The sequence below is a fragment of the Bubalus bubalis genome, chromosome 14, assembly GCF_019923935.1.
Source record: "Bubalus bubalis isolate 160015118507 breed Murrah chromosome 14, NDDB_SH_1, whole genome shotgun sequence".
NCBI lineage: Eukaryota > Metazoa > Chordata > Mammalia > Artiodactyla > Bovidae > Bubalus > Bubalus bubalis.
In genome coordinates this window covers 69017652-69042441 of record NC_059170.1, presented here as the reverse complement: position 1 = coordinate 69042441, position 24790 = coordinate 69017652, and positions in this window count along the sequence as shown.

The following is a 24790-nucleotide window of genomic DNA, read 5'->3' as shown; positions in this document are numbered from 1 at the left end:
ACAGTTCAGTAATTTGACAGGAAATTGGGGTCAGGGTCTTTGTAGCATCTTAGCCTTTTTTTTCTTTTTTTGGATTTCTTTACTATTTTCATCAAGTTCTAGCATTTTTCCACTTTTTACTCATTTGCAAACTAGATTTCTCATTCTTTGATTTTTCCCTCAAAATGATATGTTTTCTCAGGCTTTCAGCACTTTTTAGACTTATGTCTAAACCTCTGTTTCTCCCACTAATTAAGTAAACAGCTTTACCTTTCAGTCACTAACATGTTATCAGTAAAGAGGATATTTTCATGTGTCAAGTTATCTTGAAAAAATTCTGCCCTTCTGGTCAATAGTATAACTTAAATTTTTCCTGGATAAGAAATGAAATGGATTCTTTAAATATTAGACCATGTAAATATCATGTGATTTCTCAGGTAGTAACCATTTAAATATTACTCTAAAAGTTATATCTATTTGCTGGCACACTTTTCAGTTCTTTAAACCTACCGATATAAATTATTTTTATCATTATTTGAATAATGGAAAAAATCATGCATTAGTAAAAGCTGCACAGACTTTTCTCTTTACTAAATATTTGAACACATTTTGGGCTTCCCTGGTGGCTCAGATGGTAAGAATCTGCCTACAATGCAGGAGACCCAAGTTCAATACCTGGGTCAGGAAGATCTCCTAGAGAAGAGAATGGCTAATCACTCTAGTATTCTTGCCTGGAGAATTCCATGGACAGAGGATCCTGGTGGGCTACAGTCTTTGGGGTCACACAAACTTTCCTCTCTACTGAATATTTAAATACATTTAAAAATCATACTGTTTCAATGTACACATATAAAATTATAACTGATATACATATTAGGTATATACATATAAACAGGGTCCTCTGAAAGTATATACTTCAAGAAGCTGAGAATCTACCACACACAGAAATGAAAATTTTTAAATGAAAGCATTTATTTTAGAAATTTGCTCTGAATCATTCCATTGTCCAATCTCATTTAAGTTGTACAAAATGATACTTGTTCTTGGAAAACATTTTTGATGATTTTAAAATAATTCCACTCCTCAGTGTGTATGCCCAGCAGTGGGATTGCTGGATCATAAGGCAGTTCTATTTCCAGTTTTTTAAGGAATCTCCACACTGTTCTCCATAGTGGCTGTACTAGTTTGCATTCCCACCAACAGTGTAAGAGGGTTCCCTTTTCTCCACACCCTCTCCAGCATTTATTGCTTGTAGACTTTTGGATCGCAGCCATTCTGACTGGTGTGAAATGGTACCTCAAAGTGGTTTTGATTTGCATTTCTCTGATAATGAGTGATGTTGAGCATCTTTTCATGTGTTTGTTAGCCATCTGTATGTCTTCTTTGGAGAAATGTCTATTTAGTTCTTTGGCCCATTTTTTGATTGGGTCATTTATTTTTCTGGAGTTGAGCTGTAGGAGTTTCTTGTATATTCTCAAGATTAGTTGTTTGTCAGTTGCTTCATTTGCTATTATCTCCTCCCATTCTGAAGGCTGTCTTTTCACCTTGCTAATAGTTTCCTTTGATGTGCAGAAGCTTTTAAGGTTAATTAGGTCCCATTTGTTTATTTTTGCTTTTATTTCCAATGTTCTGGGAGGTGGGTCATAGAGGATCCTGCTGTGATGTATGTCAGAGAGTGTTTTGCCTATGTTCTCCTCTAGGAGTTTTATAGTTTCTGGTCTTACGTTTAGATCTTTAATCCATTTTGAGTTTATTTTTGTGTATGGTGTTAGAAAGTGTTCTAGATTCATTCTTTTACAAGTGGTTGACCAGATTTCCCAGCACCACTTGTTAAAGAGATTGTCTTCTCTCCATTGTATATTCTTGCCTCCTTTGTCAAAGATAAGGTGTCCGAATGTGCGTGGATTTATCTCTGGGCTTTCTATTTTGTTCCATTGATCTATATTTCTGTCTTTGTGCCAGTACCATACTGTCTTGATAACTGTGGCTTTGTAGTAGAGCCTGAAGTCAGGCAGGTTGATTCCTCCAGTTCCATTCTTCTTTCTCAAGATCGCTTTGGCTATTCGAGGTTTTTTGTATTTCCATACAAACTGTGAAATTATTTGTTCTAGCTCTGTGAAGAATACTGTTGGTAGCTGGATAGGGATTGCATTGAATCTATAAATTGCTTTGGATAGTATACTCATTTTCACTATATTGATTCTTCCAATCCATGAACATGGTATATTTCTCCATCTGTTAGTGTCCTCTTTGATTTCTTTCACCAGTGTTTTATAGTTTTCTATATATAGGTCTTTAGTTTCTTTAGGTAGATATATTCCTAAGTATTTTATTCTTTCCATTGCAATGGTGAATGGAATTGTTTCCTTAATTTCTCTTTCTGTTTTCTTATTATTAGTGTATAGGAATGCAAGGGATTTCTGGGTGTTGATTTTATATCCTGCAACTTTACTATAGTCATTGATTAGTTCTAGTAATTTTCTGGTGGAGTCTTTAGGGTTTTCTATGTAGAGGATCATGTCATCTGCAAATAATGAGAGCTTTACTTCTTCTTTTCCAATTTGGATTCCTTTTATTTCTTTTTCTGCTCCGATTGCTGTGGCCAAAACTTCCAAAACTATGTTGAATAGTAATGGTGAAAGTGGGCACCCTTGTCTTGTTCCTGACTTTAGAGGAAATGCTTTCAATTTTTCACCATTGAGGATAATGTTTGCTGTGGGTTTGTCATATATAGCTTTTATTATGTTGAGGTATGTTCCTTCTATTCCTGCTTTCTGGAGAGTTTTTATCATAAATGGATGTTTAATTTTGTCAAAGGAAACCAGAAGGGAAAGAGACACGTGTACCCCAATGTTCATCACAGCACTGTTTATAATAGCTAGGACATGGAAGCAACCTAGATGTCCATCAGCAGATGAATGGATAAGAAAGCTGTGGTATATATACACAATGGAGTATTACTCAGCCATTAAAAAGAATACATTTGAATCAGTTCTAATGAGGTGGATGAAACTGGAGCCTATTATACAGAGTGAAGTAAGCCAGAAAGAAAAACACAAATACAGTATACTAACACATATATATGGTATTTAGAAAGATGGTAACAATTACCCTGTGTACGAGACAGCAAAAGAGACACTGATGTATAGAACAGTCTTATGGACTCTGTGAGAGAGGGAGAAGGTGGGAAGATTTGGGAGAATGGCATTGAAACATGTAAAATATCATGTATGAAAAGAGTTGCCAGTCCAGGTTCAATGCACGATACTGGATGCTTGGGGCTGGTGCACTGGGATGACCCAGAGGGATGGTATGGGGAGGAAGGAGGGAGGAGGGTTCAGGATGGGGAACACATGTATACCTGTGGCGGATTAATTTTGATATTTGGCAAAACTAATACAATTATGTAAAGTTTAAAAATAAAATAAAATTAAAAAAAAGAAAGAAAAAAGAAATCTTAAAAAAAAAAAAGTTTGTATTAGGCATCCATATTGTAGAGTTGACACCATGTTAAATATAATATAAAGCATAAGTGCTCATTTTCAAAAAAAATAAATAAATAAAATCAATTCATTTGAAAATAAATAAATAAATAAAATAATTCCACTCCTTAAATATTAAATTACCCTAATAGAAGTGTTGGAACAACTAAAGACAATAACTCATTTTTAACACTGAATGTATAAATTGTGGGTTCCTAACAATTTTATTCAATGACTTGTGCTAACATGAGCTATGAGCTAAGTTGCTTCAGTTGTGTCCTACTCTTTATGACCCTATAGACTGTAGCCTGCCAGGCTCCTCTGTCCATGGGATTCTCCAGGCAAGAATACTAGAGTGGGTTACCATACTCTCTTCCAATGTACTAAAATACATAACATTAAAACCATGATTTGTCACTTAAGAGTATATAATCAGACTAAGATCACCCATTCTCTAAAAGATACATAAAATTGTAAACATGGAGAATTTATTAATTTTCATAAACTTTCTAGAAAACTTTAAAGATTTTAAATAATAACACTAACTTAAATTTGGACAGACTTGTTTTGCAATCTTTTAATTGTTATCTGGCCTTCCTTCTGTTAGTTAGAGAAACTAGAACCCATTTTCATTGGAGAAGGAAATGGCAACCCACTCCAGTGTTCTTGCCTGGAGAATCCCAGGGACGGGGGAGCCTCGTGGCCTGCCATCTATGGGGTCGCACAGAGTTGGACATGACTGAAGCGACTTAGCAGTAGCAGCAGCAGCAAAACCCATTTTAATATTGGTTATTATCCCTAATATTTTAAATATAGATAGAAGTCAAATCATATGATACATTAAAAAACAGTATCCGTTTATTGATTGAAGGTTGTCTATTTTATGATGAGTGACTTTTATCTTAAAAAACATATTTTCATATCATTAAGAGGTTTTATCACTTCATGGGAAATAGATGGGGAAACAGTGGAAACAGTGTCAGACTTTATTTTGGGGGGCTCCAAAATCACTGCAGGTGGTGACTGCAGCCATGAAATTGAAAGACGCTTACTCCTTGGAAGGAAAGTTATGACCAACCTAGATAGCATATTGAAAATTCGATGCATGATACTGGATGCTTGGGGCTGGTGCACTGGGACGACCCAGAGGGATGGAATGGGGAGGGAGGAGGGAGGAGGGTTCAGGATGGGGAACACATGTATACCTGTGGTGGATTCATTTTGATATTTGGCAAAACTAATACAGTTATGTAAAGTCTAAAAATAAAATAAAATTTAAAAAAAAAAAAGAAAAAAAGAAAAGCAGAGACATTACTTTGCCAACAAAGGTCCATCTAGTCAAGGCTATGGTTTTTCCAGTGGTCATGTATGGATGTGAGAATTGGACTGTGAAGAAGGCTGAGTGCTGAAGAATTGATGCTTTTGAATTGTGATGTTGGAGAAGACTCTTGAGAGTCCCTTGGACTGCAAGGAGATCCAACCAGTCCATTCTGAAGGAGATCAGCCCTGGGATTTCTTTGGAGGGAATGATGTTGAAGCTGAAACTCCAGTACTTTGGCCACCTCATGCTAAGAGTTGACTCATTGGAAAAGACTCTGATGCTGGGAGGGATTAGGGGCAAGAGGAGAAGGGGATGACAGAGGATGAGATGGCTGGATGGCATCACTGATTTGATGGACGTGAGTCTGAGTGAACTCTGGGAGTTGGTGATGGACAGGGAGGCCTGGCGTGCTGCGATTCATGGGGTCACAAAGAATCGGACACAACTGAGCGACTGAACTGAACTGAAGAGGTTTTAATGATATACCTGTATGTCTTTTTTGGAAAAATGTCTAGGCAGATCCTAAGCCCATTTTTTAATCAGATTTTTTTGGAGGATTGCTATTAAGTTGTGTGAGTTCTTTACACATTGTGGATATCAAGCCTTTCTCAGATATTTTCTTCTTTTTAGTAGGTTGCTTTTTTATTTTGTATCAGAAACTTTTTACCAGAGTTTAGCAAAGATCAAAAATCTATAGTAAACAGAGATTTGACTGATATCTCTTCTATATTATCACATTTGTAGAAACTGAGAATGAGAGATGAATGAATATCTCAAGGTTGCCCACAATAAAAGAAAGAGGACATTAAAATGTTCTGTGGCGGATTCATTTTGATATTTGGCAACACTAATACAATTATGTAAAGTTTAAAATTAAAATTAAAAAAAAATGTTCGTATGTACCATTCTATGTTTACAATTTTCAGGAGCAACCCCCAAGGTTCATGACCCATAGTAAATTGGGAATTTTTTTATAAGGTGCTTATTTTAATCACAATTAAGTATGCTTTGGCAGAGAAATGGATCTCTCAGCATTTTCACCTCAAACGAGCTTCCAGGACTCATTTGATTTTTATCACAACTCAGGAAGATAAGTGTTATTGTTTCTATTTAGTAGGTGAGAACAATATATGCTATAGTTAATTGTGTGGATTTCAAGATCAAAGAAGGTCTTGAGTTAAATCTCTGGTGAATGTCCAAGAAATACCTAAATAATTTGTCACATCTTACTTTTATCCTTCAAGCCTCTTTTGTTTCAATTTCTCCTTCTTTGACCAGTGTGTTACTTAAGAAAATTAATGCCTCAGCAGAATGAGGAATACATTGGAGTTGAAAGCTGAGAGTCAGAAACCAGCCCTTTCATGCAGCCTGCTCTGATAAATCACCATGCCTTTGTCCATGCTGTCCCCTTGCCTGGAGTGCCTTTTCCATCAAATGTTCCATGTTTTCCCACCATATTTTTGCATCTGACTCTTGGGGTCCAAAATCTCTGCAGACAGTGACTGCAGCCACAAAATTAAAAGATGCTTGCTCCTTGGAAGAAAAGCTATGACAAACCTAGACAGCATATTAAAAAGCAGAGGTATCACTTTGCTGACAAAGATCCATGCAATCAAAGTTATTATTTTTCCAGTAGCCATGTAGGGATGTGAGAGTTGGACCATAAAGGAAGCTGAGCACTGAATCGATGCTTTTGAACTGTGGGGCTGGAGAAGACTCTTGAGAGTTCCTTGGACAACAAGGAGATCAATCCTAAAGATCGACCCTGAATATTCATGGGAAGGACTTATGCTGAAGCTGAAGCTCCAATACTTTGGCCACCTGATGCTAAGAGTCGAGTCATTGGAACCAACCCTAATGGTGGGAAAGATTAAGGGCAGGAGGAGATGGGGTGAGAGAAGATGGGATGGATAGATAGCATCACCAAGTCAGTGGACATGAATTTGAGCAAACTTTGGGAGACAGAGAATGACAAGGAAATCTGATGTGCTGCAGTCTATGGGGTCGCAAAGGGTCAGACACAACTTAGCAACTGAGCAACCTTTCCTCCTTACTGGGAAGTTCTCTGAATTAGGAAAGTGTATCTTAATTATGATTACATGCTCAGTGACTCTGATGGTGCTGACACCATGTCAGTGCTACTTTTTTTATTTCCCTGTGGGAAGCCCCTGGTGCAGATCCTGCAGGAGTGGAAAAGGAATGGAACCAACGTCCACAGCAGGCAATGGGAGTTTAATCCTACAGAGAAACTTCAGGAAACAGTATGAAACCCAGTGTCAGATTACACCTGGTCAGAGGTGTGTGAGCTGGGAGTTCATATGGCAATTCCCATCAGTGGTTAATTGAGGGCTACTCCCAGAGTGTCAATTCCCTGACGCTGTGGGCCTGCAGTGCATATGAGGGCAAAAGGATCTGTACTAATGGAAATAAGTTACTCAGGCAAAAGTTTCCAGGTGCTATAGTCTGACATCAGCCAGAAGACACTGACTTGGTAGGAGCTAGCCGTATGGCAAAGGGGTCCCAGCCAACATCTGCTGGAGTGTGCGGTAGATGATGGATGTCATTAGCAGAGTGAGCAGCCAGATGTGATTGACAGATACTTCTATATATAAAATAAATAGACATCAAGGACCTACTGTATAGCACAGGGAGCTATGCTCAATATTTTTTAATAACCTATAAAAGAAAATAATCTGAAATATATACATATATATATATGTATAACTGAATCACTTTTCGGTACACCTGAAATATTGTAAGTCGACTATTGTTGTTCAGTTGCTAAGTCATGTTGGACTCTTCGGGAGCCCATGGACTGTGAACACCAGGCTCCTCCATCCTCCGCTATCTCCCAGAGTTTGTTCAAATTCATGTTCATTGAGCCCATGATGCTACCTAGCTATCTCATCCTCTACCACCTGCTTCTCCTTTTGCCTTGTCTTTCCCAGCATTGGGGTCTTTTCCAATGAGTCAGCTCCTCGCATCAGGTGGCCAAAGTGTTGGAGTTTCAGCTTCATCATCAGTCCTTCCAATGAATGATCATATTTCAATTAAAAAAAAACAGGTGCAGGAGAGTGTGGAATTGATAAGATGGAATTGGGCCAACTGTCCTCTGGCTGAAATGCAAGGCACCAACCTTTCTGTATGGCAGAAATTCTCCAAACCCTCTCTGCTGTAAGGCGAGAGCATTTGATCATTTTTAACAGGAGAGCTGGTGAGTGTGTGTTGACCCAGGTATGCTTCCTGACCTTGCCAATGGATGGACAGCTTGATCAGTTGTGAACAAATGTTCACACAGAAGTCGAACAGATATGAAAAGGACAAGAAAAGCTAATGAGCCATAAAATATATCCTGAAACAGCTTGCAAATGAGTCTGACATTCCTTTTCCCTTTAAATGATGATCATTTTCAATGATTGGGAATTTCTACTTCTCATTCAGATTGTCAACATGTAGGGCTGCACCTTCTTTCTAATCACAGATGCCTGCATAATAACTGTCAGTTCAATTAGACAATTTTTTTTTCAATCACAATTCTTTTTTCTTCAAAGTGAAGACCTCTTGTCAGTTATAATTCTGAGTTTTGATAAGAAGTGGTTTAGAATTTTAACTTTGATGTCCAACAAACAGGATTCGATTCCTGATTCACCAGTAACTTAGTTACTTGCCATGTAACTTTGGGCAAGTCACTCTAAACTCTCAAAAATCACTATTTTCTCATCTGTAAATGGTTAAAGTGATGGTGGTACCCAGCTCATAGATTCATGAGGATTAAATTAAATAATCTATGTTTGAGATTATTGCCTGAAATATAGTAAGAATTAAGAAATAAACTTAATTCTAATGTTTACATCATTGTTGTGGTTAAAAAGGTGGTAACCATGGTTGTATTAATTCTGGTATTACCAGTATGTTATTCCCTTTCACTGCGGAAGGCCCTGGAAAGAACATAGATTTTGAAGAGGAATGATCCTGAATATTAATTTTTCCTGTATGTATGTTTAAGCATTTGCTGGAAACATGCTGGGAAATGCTTACAAAACACCAAGAAATATTTGAAACTGAATACAAACTAGAAGCTCAATAAATATGAACTACTTTTTCTTCATCTCTTTTCATCCCAGCTTAAGTGCCTCCAAACGTGAATGGGCTTCCCTTGTGGCTTAGTTGGTGAAGAATCCACCTGCAATGCAGGAAACTTGGGTTCAATCCCTGGATTGAGAAGATCCCCTGGAGAAGGGAACAGCTACCCACTCCAGTATTCTGGCCTGAAGAATTCCATGGACTGTACTTCCATGCGGTTACAAAGAATCGGACAGGACTGAGCAACTTTCACTTTCACTTTTTTTTCACTTTTCTTCAAAGGTGAATGATCCTTAGGATTTATAAACATTTTCTAAATTATTATTTTAAAAAATTATTGATAACTCTAGCATGGAAATAAAATGTAAAAATTTTCATCTGTATTGTAAACCATTTGACAGTGTTATTGGGACTTCCCTGGTAACTCAGATGGTAAAGAATCTGCCTGCAATGCAGGAGACCTGGGTTCAATCCCTGAGTCAGGAAGATCCCCTGGAGAAGGGAAAGGCTACCCAATCCAGTATTCTTGCCTGGAGAATTCTGTAGACAGAATTCCATGGTGGGCAACAGTCCATGGGGTCACAAAGTGTTGGCCATGACTGAGCAACTAACACTTTCACCAAGGCAGTCTTTTAAATCTGTTGGTATTTCATTCACCAAAATAATTTTAGCCTCAGGGAATATGACATGAGAACAAATCTGTACCTCTGCAGAATATGCCATGACCCAGAGTTTAAAAACTTAATAGGTAAAACAATTTCATGGGAAATAACAGACAGGCTAATACATGTAACTTGTGTATGCAGTTCAGAATAAGCTCAGAAAAAGTCCATGTCTAAAATCCTTAACACAAGTGAAATCTTTTCTTCTAATCTGTGAATCTTTGGGTAGGAGAACAGCTTTTGACTATATCGTTCAGTTCAGTTCAGTTGCTCAGTCGTGTCCGACCCTTTGCGACCCCATGAACTGCAGCACGCCAGGCCTCCCTGTCCATCACCAACTTCTGGAGTTCACCCAAACTCATGTGCATTGAGTCAGTGATGTCATTCAGCCATCTCATCCTCTGTCGTCCCCTTCTCCTCCTGCCCCCAATCCCTCCCAGCATCAGGATCTTTTCCAATGAGTCAACTCTTCCCATGAGGTGGCCAAATTATTGGACTTTCAGCCTCAGCATCAGTCCTTCCAATGAACACCCAGGACTGGTCTCCTTTAGGATGGACTGGTTGGATCTCATTGCAGTCCAAGGGACTCTCAAGAGTCTTCTCCAACACCACAGTTCAAAAGCATCAATTCTTCAGCACTCAGCTTTCTTCACAGTCCAACTCTCACATCCATACATGACCACTGGAAAAACCATAGCCTTGACTAGATGGACCTTTGTTGGCAAAGTAATATCTCTGCTTTTTAATATGCTATCTAGGTTGGTCATAACTTTCTTTACAAGGAGTAAGCATCTTTTAATTTCATGGCTGCAATCACCATCTGCAGTGATTTCGGAGCCCCCAAAAATAAAATCCGACACTGTTTCCACTGTTTCCCCATCTATTTCCCATGAAGTGATGGGACCAGATGCCATGATCCTCATTTTCTGAATGTTGAGCTTTAAGCAACTTTTTCACTCTTCTCTTTCACTGTCATCAAGAGGCTTTTTAGTTCCTCTTCACTTTCTGCCATAAGTGTGGTGTCATCTGCATATCTGAGGTTATTGATATTTCTCCCAGCAATCTTGATTCCAGCTTGTGATTCTTCCAGCCCAGCGTTTCTCATGATGCACTCTGCATAAAAGTTAAATAAGCAGGGTGACAATATATGGCCTTGATGTACTCCTTTTCCTATTTGGAACCAGTCTGTTGTTCCATGTCCAGTTCTACCTGTTGCTTCCTGATCTGCATATAGGTTTCTCAAGAGGCAAGTCAGGTGGTCTGATATTCCCATCTCTTTCAGAGTTTTCCACAGTTTATTGTGATCCAATAAAGTGGAGTCAAAGGCTCCACTTTGCAAAACATAGAATATTTAACCACTTATGAAGTAAAGTTGGCAGTGGAAAAATTGTTTTGTTCAGAATCACAAAGGTGGATGGTGCTTTGTTTGTGAAAGCAAGTAATTTAATGATTTATTAGGTAATAGAAACTCATATTCAGTTGTGCCCAGTATACCTCATAATATTGGAGTGTGACTTATATGCTGTGATACACACTTTTGTTGCATAAAATATTTTATTTTCTAAAAAATATGGAATTGTCCATGTTTCCTACTTTTACAGTGTGTTTTATAGAAATGTTATTATTAACATATATTTTACATGGATTATTTATCACAGGATGAGATATTAATTTAAATCACACTGTTTCAAGAACAATGATGAGCCTCAATTAAAGATGATAAACAGTCAGACTAATATAGGCTCTAAAATCTACCTTTGTTTCTCTCATTGTAAGTCCTCATTTTGGTCCTTCAATTTCTCCATCAATTTAATGGGAACATTTTCAATATATTCTGTAGGAAAACTACCTGTCACTCCAAACGGCTAGAACTAAAACTCAGGTTTGTCTCTCTTCAAAATCAGTGCTTTTATTTTTACTAAGTGATTGAAGGGAATAGTCATCTTTTCCAGTCTTTCTGTGTTTTTCATAGGGAAGAAAGTCTCAGTAATATTTACATGTAGAAGATCATCTAGCATGCTTGTATGTTGTAGTTTCTGTTTGTCTCCATCTCAGTTGGATATGTTAACACATGAAAGTGCACCTATGGAATTTAGATGCCTCACTTCTGTAGAATACAAGCACTGAATCCAGGTGTCCTATTTCTATTTACCTGTGATGCATATTTCTGGGTTTTGGCAAATCACAACTGTGTAGCAGAGCAAACGTTACAACCACTCACCCCTGCTTTACTTCTTCCTGGTCTATTATATGTAGGTTTGTACTTTTGCATTCCCTCTTGTATCCTGAACTTCACGTGAGGTGTAGCTATGGGATGAGCTTTGTTTAGAAAGTGTACATGGCAATGGAGTGTGTTATTTTGAGCAGAGGCATTTCATTGCTGGTACACAGCTCTCCCCTTCTCATTTTCTCTTGCCATGTCTATTGTGAACACTGATGGTGACATGCAGATGCAAGGTTAGGCATCTGGAGAACATGTGTCCTGGAGGGTGGCCTCACCCCACAGCACACTTTGACTATATCGATAATTAACCACCATTGTTTTAAGGTCTAGAGATTTTAGAATCCTTTATTATTGCAAGAAAACTCAACCAATCCCAATTAATGGATATGGACACAGAAGAGCCAGATCTATTTATCCCCAAAGCAGCACTTTGAATGTTGAGTAGGCAGGTACAGCCTCAACTTTCAACCACTGCAAATTAAAAAAGGTCATTTTTCATCAGTTTGAATATGCTTACATGTCTCTCTTCAGGCAGTACTCTGACTAGTAGAAATATGAAGGGATATAAACTCATGATTAGATTTTCTCATCTCTAAGTGGAAGGTCAAACCTCATAATCACATTATCAAAGAAGAAATACAAATAATGAATGTCCCACTGGACTCTAAATAGATGAAAGCTATTTTTCAATTGCAATCTATTTTTCTTACATCATAACAGTGAAAGTTTCCATGGAGTCCTTAGGATTTTCAAGTGAGATTCTTCAGACATTCAAAGTGCCATTTCACTTTCAACATACAAATAACATCTTTATAAATAAAAGGAAGCTTCTGTGTACTTTGATTGTTGCCATAGCATATTAAAATAGTGGTAATCTTTTCACGATATTGAGAAATTGCATTTGGAATATAATTTCATAAATTACAGATTCTGTGATATATTCAGGAGTAAACAAGCAAGATAAAATCCAAAGTTTAAAAGAAGAAATTGATAAAAATAAACTGAAGAACATAAAAAAATTAAATCAAAATAATGAAAAGTTAAAACATTTCTAGAACCAGAAGACAAAATTATAAATATGTAAATTCTCCTTCAAAATGTATTAGTGTTTAGAATCTTGAGAAGTTTGATCAATAACTTAGTGCACAGTAAAATAAATTTCAAAGGATCCAATAGATTTTTTTCCTAAATAATTATTGCTGATATAGTTTTTAGTTCAGTCATTCAGCAGAAGTTTATTGAACACATGCCATATGTCAAGCAATGGGCATCAAAAATAGAAAAGGCTTTACAGTCACTTCTCCTAATGGAGTATCAGTCTTTTCTGACAGAAGTGGGAAAAAGCACAAAAATAAACAAACAAAGAAAATACTTACAGGTTGCATTTGTGCTTGAACAAGTAAACAAAGAAACCTAAGAGCAAAGGAGTTTATGATTCCTCAGCCTGAAGGTAGATACTTTCAACCAATCAGAGGCTATGCATGGGCTACTAATCAAAGACTAGTAGAAACACACTCACAGAGGTGAATAAATTGGGTTTCATTCTTTGTTGCAACTGGGGAGACCATACACAGAAACTGTGGGGCATCTCAGTACCAGGATGTGAGAAACGGCTTCTTAAAGAATCTGGGCTTTAGTTTGGTGATCTGATGACAATTCAAGAAGTAGGCATTTTCTCTGCATTGGGTGTTATCAGGAAATGGCATAATTCTGTGATTGGATATGTTGATATATCTTATCTAGAAAAAAAGGCAGACTAGAAGGAGGCTGAAGGCATATTGTTAAAGAAACAACAATCACTCATATTAACCAGCAGTTAGGGAATGGTCAGTGTTTTGCTGGATGTACAGGAAGTTTGCTGATATCTGTGATTAGACACAAATGTGAAGGCATCTTGATTTTGGTAACATAGTAGCCCAGTCTGATGTTTCTCTGAAATTGTTTATGTTCAACAAAAGGATGCCTAAGTCTAGTGTGAGTGAAACCTGAAATGTGAATGAAATATGTGTATTTAATGTGTATTTGTATGTGTATCTCATTAGAAAACAAAGCAGGCATAACTTCAAAATGAAGAGAGATATTGGCAAAGAACCCTGTGACACATTAGTGTTAATAGTTAAGAACTTTTAGTGGAGGATGTTCAGGCCTTCAGACCCTGAAAATTCCTTCTCCTCAGTACTGATGTGCAAACTCTATGGCTTATCTTGCTTTCAAAGTGAAAGTTGTGATTTATTGATGTCATTTATTCTCTGAAAGAGAAACAAATATTACATTGGCGACTTGTGAGAGGCTGTGATAATAAATTTGAGTATCTTCCCAAAGAAATAGGAGAAAGTTGAAGGATTTCAACAAGAAAGTGGAAAAAAAAAAAAAAAGCCCTTTAGTTTAGAATGGTCACTCAGGAGTTCAGAGAGTGGAGCGGCATGAAATAGAATCAGAAGCAAAGGCAGGTAGGAGGCCAGGCCTGAGGCAGTAGACAGACAGGAGGGGTCTGGTAGGTAGGGATCACCAGATGGAAGTGAAAGTGAAGTGTTAGCCCCATGGACTGTAGCCCACCAGGCTCCTCTGTCCATGGAATTCTCCATGCAAGAGTACTAGAGTGGGTAGCTAGTCCCTTCTCCAGGACATTGTCCCAACCCAGGGATCGAACCCAGGACTCCTGCATTGCAGGCAGATCCTTTATTGCCACCAGGAAAGCCCGCACAGGCTGGGGCAGGTGGCTAAAACTGGGAAGCAAAGAGAAATGAGACTTCATGGTGTTCCAGTTTAACATAAATCTTCCATAAATGTAACTTAAATAAGTGATCATAATGATAAAGGTTGACGGGACTAGTGACAGCTATTGTTTGCTGATGAATAATACCTCGTCCCGACTTTTCTTCCTTCAGGAGCAGTGCGGTCCTCACTTTGAGACCTAGTGAGTCATTTCCACTCATTCGTACAATGTGGTTTAGAGCAACTACCTGTTCACTTTGCCTCATGGATGAAAGCAACCACTGTTGCATTTATGGGTTGAACGTGTGCAGCGCTCTTCTCACTGCAGCAGGAGCGTCCTGCAGCCATAAGATTTTCTGTTGAACAAATAGTTTATCATCCAAAATTGAGTGCAGCGCTGCCCTTATGCTCATATTCAACAGGGATGCCTTGCCTTTTCTCAGTTTCTTGAGTCTCAACTGCCTGTTCTTTCTATTTCGTGGCTGCATCAAAAATGGTATAAATAAAAATAAAACCACGAGTATAATATTCAGAGCCTTCTCTTGAACACTTGAGTTCCCGTACAAAGAGGGTGAATGGGAGCTCTAGTGAATAAAAAACAGTTTGAAAATCAGGTCTCTATCCTCGGAATTTTATGATAAACAGATGACAGGAGAAAGAGTAGCATCTTTAACAGGAATTATGGGAAACCATAAAACTACTGTGTGTGTATCCTGAAAGAAACAAGAAAGAAAGTGCCATTTGTAATTGACCCATGATGATCTGGGACTTTGAGAATGTGGCTTCCTATATATGATCGATTTTAAGATATTGAATGCAAAGGAAAAGTAGTGTCACAAATCTCAGAGATGAAAACTCATCTGCCATTTGCAAATGTTGATAATAACAGTAAAAATAATAACGACCTAACTCATGTGTTAGAGTCTGTGGAAGGCTCTTCATAGATGTGACATAATTTGCAGAACAATCTCATACAGTTTTACAGAAGATAAAACTGAAATTAAGAGAACTTAAGTGAATTGCTCAATGTAAAGGTCATATAACCAGTAAATGATGTTTCTAATTGATCTGTAAAACTGTGGAACTAGTCCTAATTTATTGTATTGCCACTGTATTGGAATTCCAACAGATTTGGACTAGAATGGTTATTTAATTTAATAAATATTTATTGAGCATGAAATTTATGCTAAGCACTAGTCACTAAGGATTTCTTAAATGAAAAGTATGAATCAGAGACTAAAGGAGTTTGAATAAAATTCTGTAAGTTATATGAGCAGCCACAGTTCAGATGAAATCACTTATGAAAAAGTACCACAGATATGTCAAACCTAGGCCAGAACTTCATGGAAAAGGCTTTGCTCATTTTTTGCCCAAGATCTGTGTTCCTAATTCCTCTTTTCTTTTTCTTTTTTTCCAATGACTTAGTTGGAATAAAGCTGAATTCATACCACTGAGATGTTCTCTTTAAGAGATAAGGGTGTACGTATTTTAAAAAAATAACAAAAGTAAAAACAAAAACAAAGAGATAATGTAATGATAATGCCAGTAGAGGAAAATCTCCCCACAAATAAACTGAGCTAATTTAGAGACACAAGGTGTTCCTTCGTTTCTACCTCTATTTTGCTACAAGTATCCGTGCTTTCTTATTACTTTAATAAAACAAGAAATTATATAAATAAAGGATATTCATGTACTGAAATATTACTGAATGATTTTTCTATGTAAGTTTGGAATTAGATTTCCCCAACTGCCCATTCATCCTGTGAATGGGTGAGACAGTATTGGAGCCTCTGGTATTTTTTCTATTAACACGACTGGTGCTGAGAACCAGTTTTGTGAGATTCAGTCTTTCTACATCAGTGCCTTCCCCATTTTTGATCACAGAAATCTTAGAAGGCAGCTTTCCTGATTCTCAGAGAAAAGCTCACCTCTTCTGATCTGGCACTTTAAAGAGAAAGATATATTCATTCATTTTCTGGTTTATTTCAAGGTGTAGCATTTATATTCTAATAGTGAAGGGCTAGAGAGTTCTGATGTGAAGACTTTACTCTCCTTGACATACTTATCTTTTATTGCTGCTCTCAGTCATATCTTTTCCTTTTCTGATGTAATAAAAACAAAGCACTACCTCCCCCCCAAAAAAAAGAAATAAGATTTGAATGACTATATTCTCAAAATGTTTCTTTAACACTTACTTCTTTTCAACTTTAATCAATTTAGAAGCTGCAAAAATTGAACACTTTGATTTTTAGAGTGCCATCTTCAAAAGCCAATTTCTGACATTAAATGAAAATCGTATCCAACATAATGGCTGGTTTAATACAGCCTATTATGTTTATAGAAATCTCTTTTATTTCAGAGGTCTATTCTAGTTCTTTGTGCATGAAATAAACACAGCATTAGAAACAAATTTTAAATTCCAAGTTCCTACTAATTCTTAAAGTAAAAGTGGTCATTCTGTTTTCCCTGTTTTATTCATGCTTTTTCATAAAAATGAAATTTTGAATACAAATTGACTAGTATGTTCTTCATATTATGATTAAATCTAACAACTAGTACCAGAAAGGCAATGTTTTAGAATGAATCATAATAATGTCCACAAGTGAGCACATTCAGTCAATGTTTTTGCTTTGTTGTTTCATTTTCATGGTTTATAGGATTATGTGAATTTTGGCTTAGGCTTATTTTTGATGATACAATATTTTGTTAATATTAGCTACTTTAATCTGGGACTCTGAAATATAAAATAGAAAATTGAATTTGATTTGATACGCATCTAGTAAAAATAATATATGAGCTTAAGAAATGTGTTATAGAAAAAGAAATAACATTTTCTGTCTTTATATTCTCAGGATCTTGTACATGTAAGTATACATTTACAAGTGAATTTGTTAGATTCCATGAATGTCTGACATAAATTATCATTATTTAGAATAATGGTTCTCTTCCTGTTTCCCTAACTTTAGTAAATTCACAGTCCCAGAATCTCTTGAGTGAAAAGAAACTATAATGAAGACTGAGATCCCCTTGAGGAAGCACCCTACACAATGCCTAGACTTTATACTGTAAATCTTCCCTTTAGACTTGCCTCAAAGGGACTAATAGCTATAGTATTAGAGAAAGGAAAATACGAAGGCTTTGAGGGGATTATTGAACACTAACTCTGAACTGTTGCTAAATCCTCACCAAACAAAAAGTGATTGTGATCTATCAGTAAGAGTGGGAACTTTCAGGTTTGGGTAATTAATTGAGTTTTATTTTGGTCTATCTCACAGCAGGCCTGATAGATACCAGAACAAACCCCATGATCATTTACCCATTTCTGAAATACAATTGAAATAGACATACTCTGCAACTGGTAAATTCTCAGTATTGGTTCCCTCCCATATGAAATATGGATCATTGTGGTAGGAAATATCAAGTTTAAGCACCTAGAAATGCCTCTGTCTACCAAAATAGAAAATCAAAAGCAATACAACATTCTTGGAAGGGCTGCAGAGATGCAACTGCTATTGCAATTGCAGTTTGTTTGTAGATGCAAAACATCATATAGCTACCTGGTATGCAGGTATTTATCTGTTTTTCCCCCCTATATGTATGTTAAAAGCCTCTCGGTTTCACCTGAAAAGGACACTGATATACTCTCACAGTCTTACTCACCAGTATCACAACACTTTGATAATTTAGTCTGCATAATACTTGATTTCCAACCATTCTATAGGAAATCAGCCTGGTCCATGACACTGATGATATCACAATGATGATTGTTGGCATCATAATGATATGTGTTGGTCAAAAACTAGGGAATATGCTAGATAATTTGTAAAGAAATGTTGGTTCTGAAGGATAAAGTAAAACAACAAAAATTCAAGATCCTGTCACTTTGGTGAAATTTCTAGAGGTTCAGTGGCCCAGGATATGTCAAATGTCCTCTCCAAGGTAAAGGACAAATTAGTTTATTTAGCATATCTTATCACTATAGAGGAAGCACAGTGTCTAGTAGGGCTCTGAATTTTTGATGGATTATATACTTCTGTGAGGTATTCTAAGCCATACATTGTTGCCAGTTTTTAGTGGACCTCTGAAAATAAAAAGGCAGCTCCAAGAGTTGCTGCCACAAAAGCTACTTTGTCGAATAGGCCATGCTGCAGCTGCTGCTGCTAAGTCGCTTCAGTCGTGTCCGACTCTGTGTGACCCCATAGACGGCAGCCCACCAGGCTCCCCCGTCCCTGGGATTCTCCAGGCAAGAACACTGGAGTGGGTTGCCATTTCCTTCTCCAATGCATGAAAGTGAAAAGTGAAAGTCAAGTCGTTCAGTCATGTCTGACTCTTCGCGACCCCATGGACTGCAGCCTACCAGGCTCGTCTGTCAATGGGATTTTCCAGGCAAGAGTGCTGGAGTGGGGTGCCATTGCCTTCTCTGCAAATAGGCCATAAGACTAAGCATATCAAATGTTAATTGAAGGGTCTGTGGAAGCCAGTGGTGTGTTATGGAATCTATAGGGTTCTGAAGATGAATCACAAAAAAACCCCTGAGATTTCAGGGGAAAAGCTGTCTTTTTCAGATACCTATTTGAAAACCAACTGCCTGCTTGCTCCTGGGAAGATTGAATGTCTTCCCGTGAACTTTCAATGTGCCATGCAACACAAATTGACTACTATGAACCGAGTTGTCTGAACCATAATTTGGTGCATGGGCAGTAGCCCTCCAGCATCAAATGAAACTCCTATTTAGAAATTTTTGTTTGAGCACATCCTGAAAGCACAAGTAGGTAGCATGAACAAGTGGTTCTAATTCCCATGGCAACTGACTGCGGAAGACAAATGCAGTCTTATAGACAGTTCTGAACACTCTTCTGGTCCTTTTCAAAAGTGGACAACTTCAACAGTATAGTCTTGCAGTAGTAGTGTGGCCCTAAAAAACATCTCAGCAAAAATTACTCCTAGAGGGAAAAAATTAAATAATGCTTTTTGTTTGGTTGGTTTTTCTTTTATCTGAAAAGGGGGTTGATGTTATAGTTCCAGTCTGAGTCCAAGCCTTCATAGACTGATGTCTAGCTCTCAGAGTCAGAGAGAGATATATATTTTTTTTAATTGAACCTTTTATTTTGTATTGGCATATAACTGATTAACAATGTTGTGATAGTTTCGGGTGGATAGCAAAGGGATTCAACCAGACATATACATGTATCCAGAGAGGGAGAATTCTTACTCAGCCTTTTATTCTACTCAGGCCTTCAAAGGTTTGGCTAAGGCCACCTATATTAGGAAGGACCATCTGCTTAATTTAGCCTATTGCCTTAAATATTAATGTGAGCAAGAAACACCCTCACATACACCAAGAAACAACATTCAACCAAATATCTGGGCATGCTGTCAAGTTGACAGTCAAGTGGATACATAAAATTGTCAAGTTTGATACAAAAAATTAACCATCACATTCACTTCCCTTAAGTTCTTTATTCTTTCCTTTGTGTTTTCCAGGGTAATTCAGGCATTTTTGCTTTGCTGAGAGTTGGCCATCATTTCTTCCAGGTATCTAAGAGCCAGCCCAGAAGCAAATTTGCCACATTCCCTCATGGTTTTGTAGGGTATTGAATTATGTGTCCTGAGGAAGTACTTCTAAGTCAAGAAATTCTTGCTCATTCAGCCTTAAATTGCAGTCTTCTTGATGATGCACCCTAAAATAAAACCCTGGGAATACCTTCATGGCTTCTGTAGTACATGTCACCTAATTCTTATATTTCTTAATATCTTCTCTTTACAGGCCAACCGTTGGTCATAGGGCCCTGGGGGTTGTTTATGCTAGGATTTGAAATTTGGTATCAGCCTGACCTGTGGGACAGAAGCTAGGGCACCTCCTGAGGGGACATATGTTGTTTTGGTGAAAAGGGACTTCTGCAATGTCTTCCAGCACAGTGTAAGTGCTAAAAATTGCTAGAGGTGTCTCTACATATCCCAAAAGTCCAGGAGGATGGTAGAGTCAATTCTTTCAGGGACAGTTGTCCTGGGGACCTCATCCAAGTCTTCAGGGTCCAAAGTTTCTTCTACCAGGTCCTGACCTTCACATACCAGACCTGCCTTAGCTGAGAATTCAAGCATCTCTGGAGTTCTGCTTTCACAATTAAGTCTGCAAACTGCTATTCATCTGTATCTGCCCTTCCAGCACAGGTGATAAGGACCCTTTATATGTACCACGGAGGCTCTCTGGCTCTCACATTTAGCCATTAACGGCTGTTTGTTAACAGCTCCGGGTCTCTCATCATCCTATAGGGAGTGACTACAATTTGGCAGGAACCACCTGACCATATTATTTGTACACTTTACTTCATATATTTCAAATGCCTCCATCAGTGCACCTGCTACAGCATCCCAGCCCCACTGGGATAATTACCAAGGTCAGGTCAGTTCAGTTCAGTTCAGTCACTCAGTCATGTCCGACTCTTTGCCACCCCGTGGACTGCAGCACACCAGGCCTCCCTGTCCATCACCAACTCCCAGAGTTCACTCAAACTCATGTCCATTGAGTCGGTGATGCCACCCAACCATCTCAGCCTCTGTCATCCGCTTCTCCTTCCATCTTCAATCTTTCCCAGCATCAGGGTCTTTGCAAATGAGTCAGTTCTTCACATCAGGTGGCCAAAGTATTGGAGTTTCAGCTTCAGCATCAGTCCTTCCAATGAATATTCAAGACTGATTTCCTTTAGGGAGGACTAGTTAGATCTCCTTGCAGTCTAATGGACTCTCAAGAGTCTTCTCCAACACCACAGTTCAAAAGCATCAATTCTTTGGTGCTCAGCTTTCTTTATAGTCCAACTCTCACATCCATAGATGACTACTGGAAAAATCACAGCTTTGAATAGATGGACTTTTGTTGACAAAGTAATGTCTCTGCTTTTTAACATGCTGTCCAGGTTGGTCATAACTTTTCCTCCAAGAAGCAAGCATCTTTTAATTACATGGCTGCAATCACCATCTGCAGTGATTTTGAAGCCCCACAAAATAAATTTTGCCACTGTTTCCACTATTTCCCCATCTATTTGCCATGAAATGATGTGACCAGATACCATGATCTTACTTTTCTGAATGTTGAGTTTTAAAGCCACTTTTTCACTCTCCTCTTTCACTTTCATAAAGAGTCTCTTTAGTTCCACTTCGCTTTCTGCCATAAGGGTGGTGTCATCTGCATATCTGAGGTTATTGATATTTCTCCCAGCAATCTTGATTCCAGCTTGTACTTCTTCCAGCCCAGCGTTTCTCATGATGTACTCTGCATGTAAGTTAAATAAGCACGATGACAGTATATAGCCTTGATGTACTCCTTTCCTGATTTGGAACCAGTCTGCTGTTCCATGTCCAATTCTAACTGTTGCTTCCTGTCCTGCATACATATTTCTCAAGAGGCAGGTCAGGTGGTCTCGTATTCCCATAACTTTAAGAGTTTTCCAGAGTTTGTTGTGATCCACACAGTCAAAGGCTTTGGCATAATCAATAAAGCAGAAGTAGATGTTATTCTGGAATTCTCTTGCTTTTTTGATGATCCAACAGATGTTGGCAATTTGATCTCTGGTTCCACTGCCTTTTCCAAATCCAGCTTGAACATCTGGAATTTCACAGTTCATGTACCATTGAAACCTGGTGTGGAGAATTTTGAGCATTACTTTGCTAGCATGTGAGATGAGTGCAATTGTGCAGTGTTTGAGCATTCTTTGCTGTTGGCTTTCTTTGTGATTGGTATGAAACCTGACCTTTTCCAGTCCTGTGGCCACTGCTGAGTTTTCCAAATTTGCTGGCTGATTGAGTGCAGCACTTTCACAGCATCATCTTTTAAGATCTGAAATAGCTCAACTGGAATTCCATCACCTCCACTAGCTTTGTTCATAGTGATACTTCCTAAGGCCCACTTGACTTCACATTCTAGGATGTCTGGCTCTAGGTGAGCGATCACACCATCGTGATTATCTGGGTCATGAAGATCTTTTTTATGTAGTTCTTCTGTGTATTCCTCTTGCTACTTCTTAATGTCTTCTGCTCTGTTAGGTCCATACAATTTCTGTCCTTTATTGTGCCCATCTTTGCATGAAATGTTCCCTTGGTATCTCTAATTTTCTTGAAGAGATCTCTAGTCTTCTATTAATAGAAAACATTCTATTGTTTTCCTCTATTTCTTTGCATTGATCACTGAGGAATGCTTTCTTATCTCTCCTTGCTATTCTTTGGAACTCTGCGTTCAAATGGGTATATCTTTCCTTTTCTCCTTTGCCTTTTGCTTCTCTTCTTTTCACAGCTATTTGTAAGGCCTCCTCAGACAACCATTTTACCTTATTCCATTTCTTTTTCTTGGAGATGATCTTGATCTTTGACTCCTGTCACGAACCTCTGTCCATAGTTTCTCAGGCAGTCTATATATCAGATCTAATTCCTTGAATCTATTTGTCACTTCTACTGTATAATCATTAGGAATTTGATTTAGGTCATAGTTGAATGGTCTAGTGGTTTTCCCTACTTTCTTCAATTTAAGTCTGAATTTGGCAATAAGGAGTTCATGATCTGAGCCACAGTCAGCTTCCAGTCTTGTTTTTGCTGACTGTATAGACCTTCTCCATCTTTGGCTGCAAAGAATATAAGCAATCTGATTTTGGTATTGACCGTCTGGTGATGTCCACGTGTAGAGTCTTCTCGTGTTGTTGGAAGACGGTGTTTGCTATGAACAGTGCCTTGTCTTGGCCAAACTCTGTTAGCCTTGCCCTGCTTCATTCCATATTCCAAGGCCAAATTTTCCTGTTACTCCAAGTATCTCTTGACTTCCTACTTTTGCATTCCAGTCCCCTATAATGAAAAGGACATCTTTTTTGGGTGTTAGTTCTAGAAGGCCTTGTAGGTCTTCATAGAGCCGTTCAACTTCAGCTTCTTCAGCGTTACTCATCAGGGCATAGACTTTGGAAATGAACAGCGATCATTTTGTTTTTGAGGTTGCACCCGAGTACTGCATTTCAGACTCTTGTTGACTATGATGGCTACTCCATTTCTTCTAAGGGATTCTTGCCCACAGTAGTAGATATAATGGTCATCTGAGTTAAATTCACCCATTCCAGTCCATTTTAGTTCACTGATTCCTAAAATGTCGATGTTCACTCTTGCCATGTCCTGTTTGACCACTTCCAGTTTACCTTGATTCATGGACCTAACATTCCAGGTTCCTATGCAATATTGCTATTTACAGCATCGGACTTTACTTCCATCACCAGTCATGTCCACAACTGGGTGTTGTTGTTGCTTTGGTTCTGTCTCTTCAGTCTTTCTGAAGTTTCTCCACTGATCTCCAGTAGCATATTGGGTAGCTACCAATCTGGGGTTTCACCACTGGTGAAATCTTTCACAATCAAGTTGATACTTTACCTTAACTACATCTGTGCCACTTCCCACCTTTGAGTCAATTCCAACTACCCATCTTGCTGCCTGTTTACTCAGACCACTCTTGGCAACCCTTATGTCCGCCCAGACCTAACAGAAGAAGCACACTCTGAAATGAAACTAAACATATGAGTATTTTATTAGGAAAAGTGCCTGTGTGAGGGAACTGGGTGGGAGCCAGAGAAATATGGAAAAGTTGTCAGACCAGGATGCAGTTCTTGCCCAGGGTGAAAGAGAAAGAAAAGTTAGGGTGAAAGGGGTCTAGACTGCAGGTGGTCTCAGAAAAGCAAGCTAGGCAAAGATATAGAGAAATCTTGAAGCCAGAGGTGGCTGTTGGAAGGGCCCTATGAGTATCTTAGTGTCTGTGTGCATCACTCAGTCACTGCCTAAAAGAAGCCAGTAGGAGTTGTGGCAACAGTTACAAGCAACAATCAAGTATATGAAAAAGATGACACTGTAGCACAGAGAAGATAAGAATAGCTGCATCCGCAAATGATTCTGGATAAATTAGATCACTGTTAGGTAAGTAATGTTCACCTCTACCTCACTGCACATGAAATATTCAATTCCAGATTTATTAGACTTCTAAAAATAAAAACTAAAGCCGGGATTTCCCTGGCATTCCAGAGGTTAGGACTGCACTGCAATGCAAAGGGCGTGGGTTCCATGCCTAGTTGGGGCATTAAGACCTCCCATGCTGTGCAGCATGGCCAGAAGTGTAATAATAATAATAAAGCATTAGAGGAAACATTGGCTGGGAATAGAATGTATTACAGAGGAGACCACCAACTGAAAAATAAAAAATGTACTAATTTCAATGTTAGAACTTCTGTCCATGAAATAATACCACTAGGAGAGAAAATAGAAACCACAATAGGGAATAGATTTTTATACATGTATTTAAATGTAT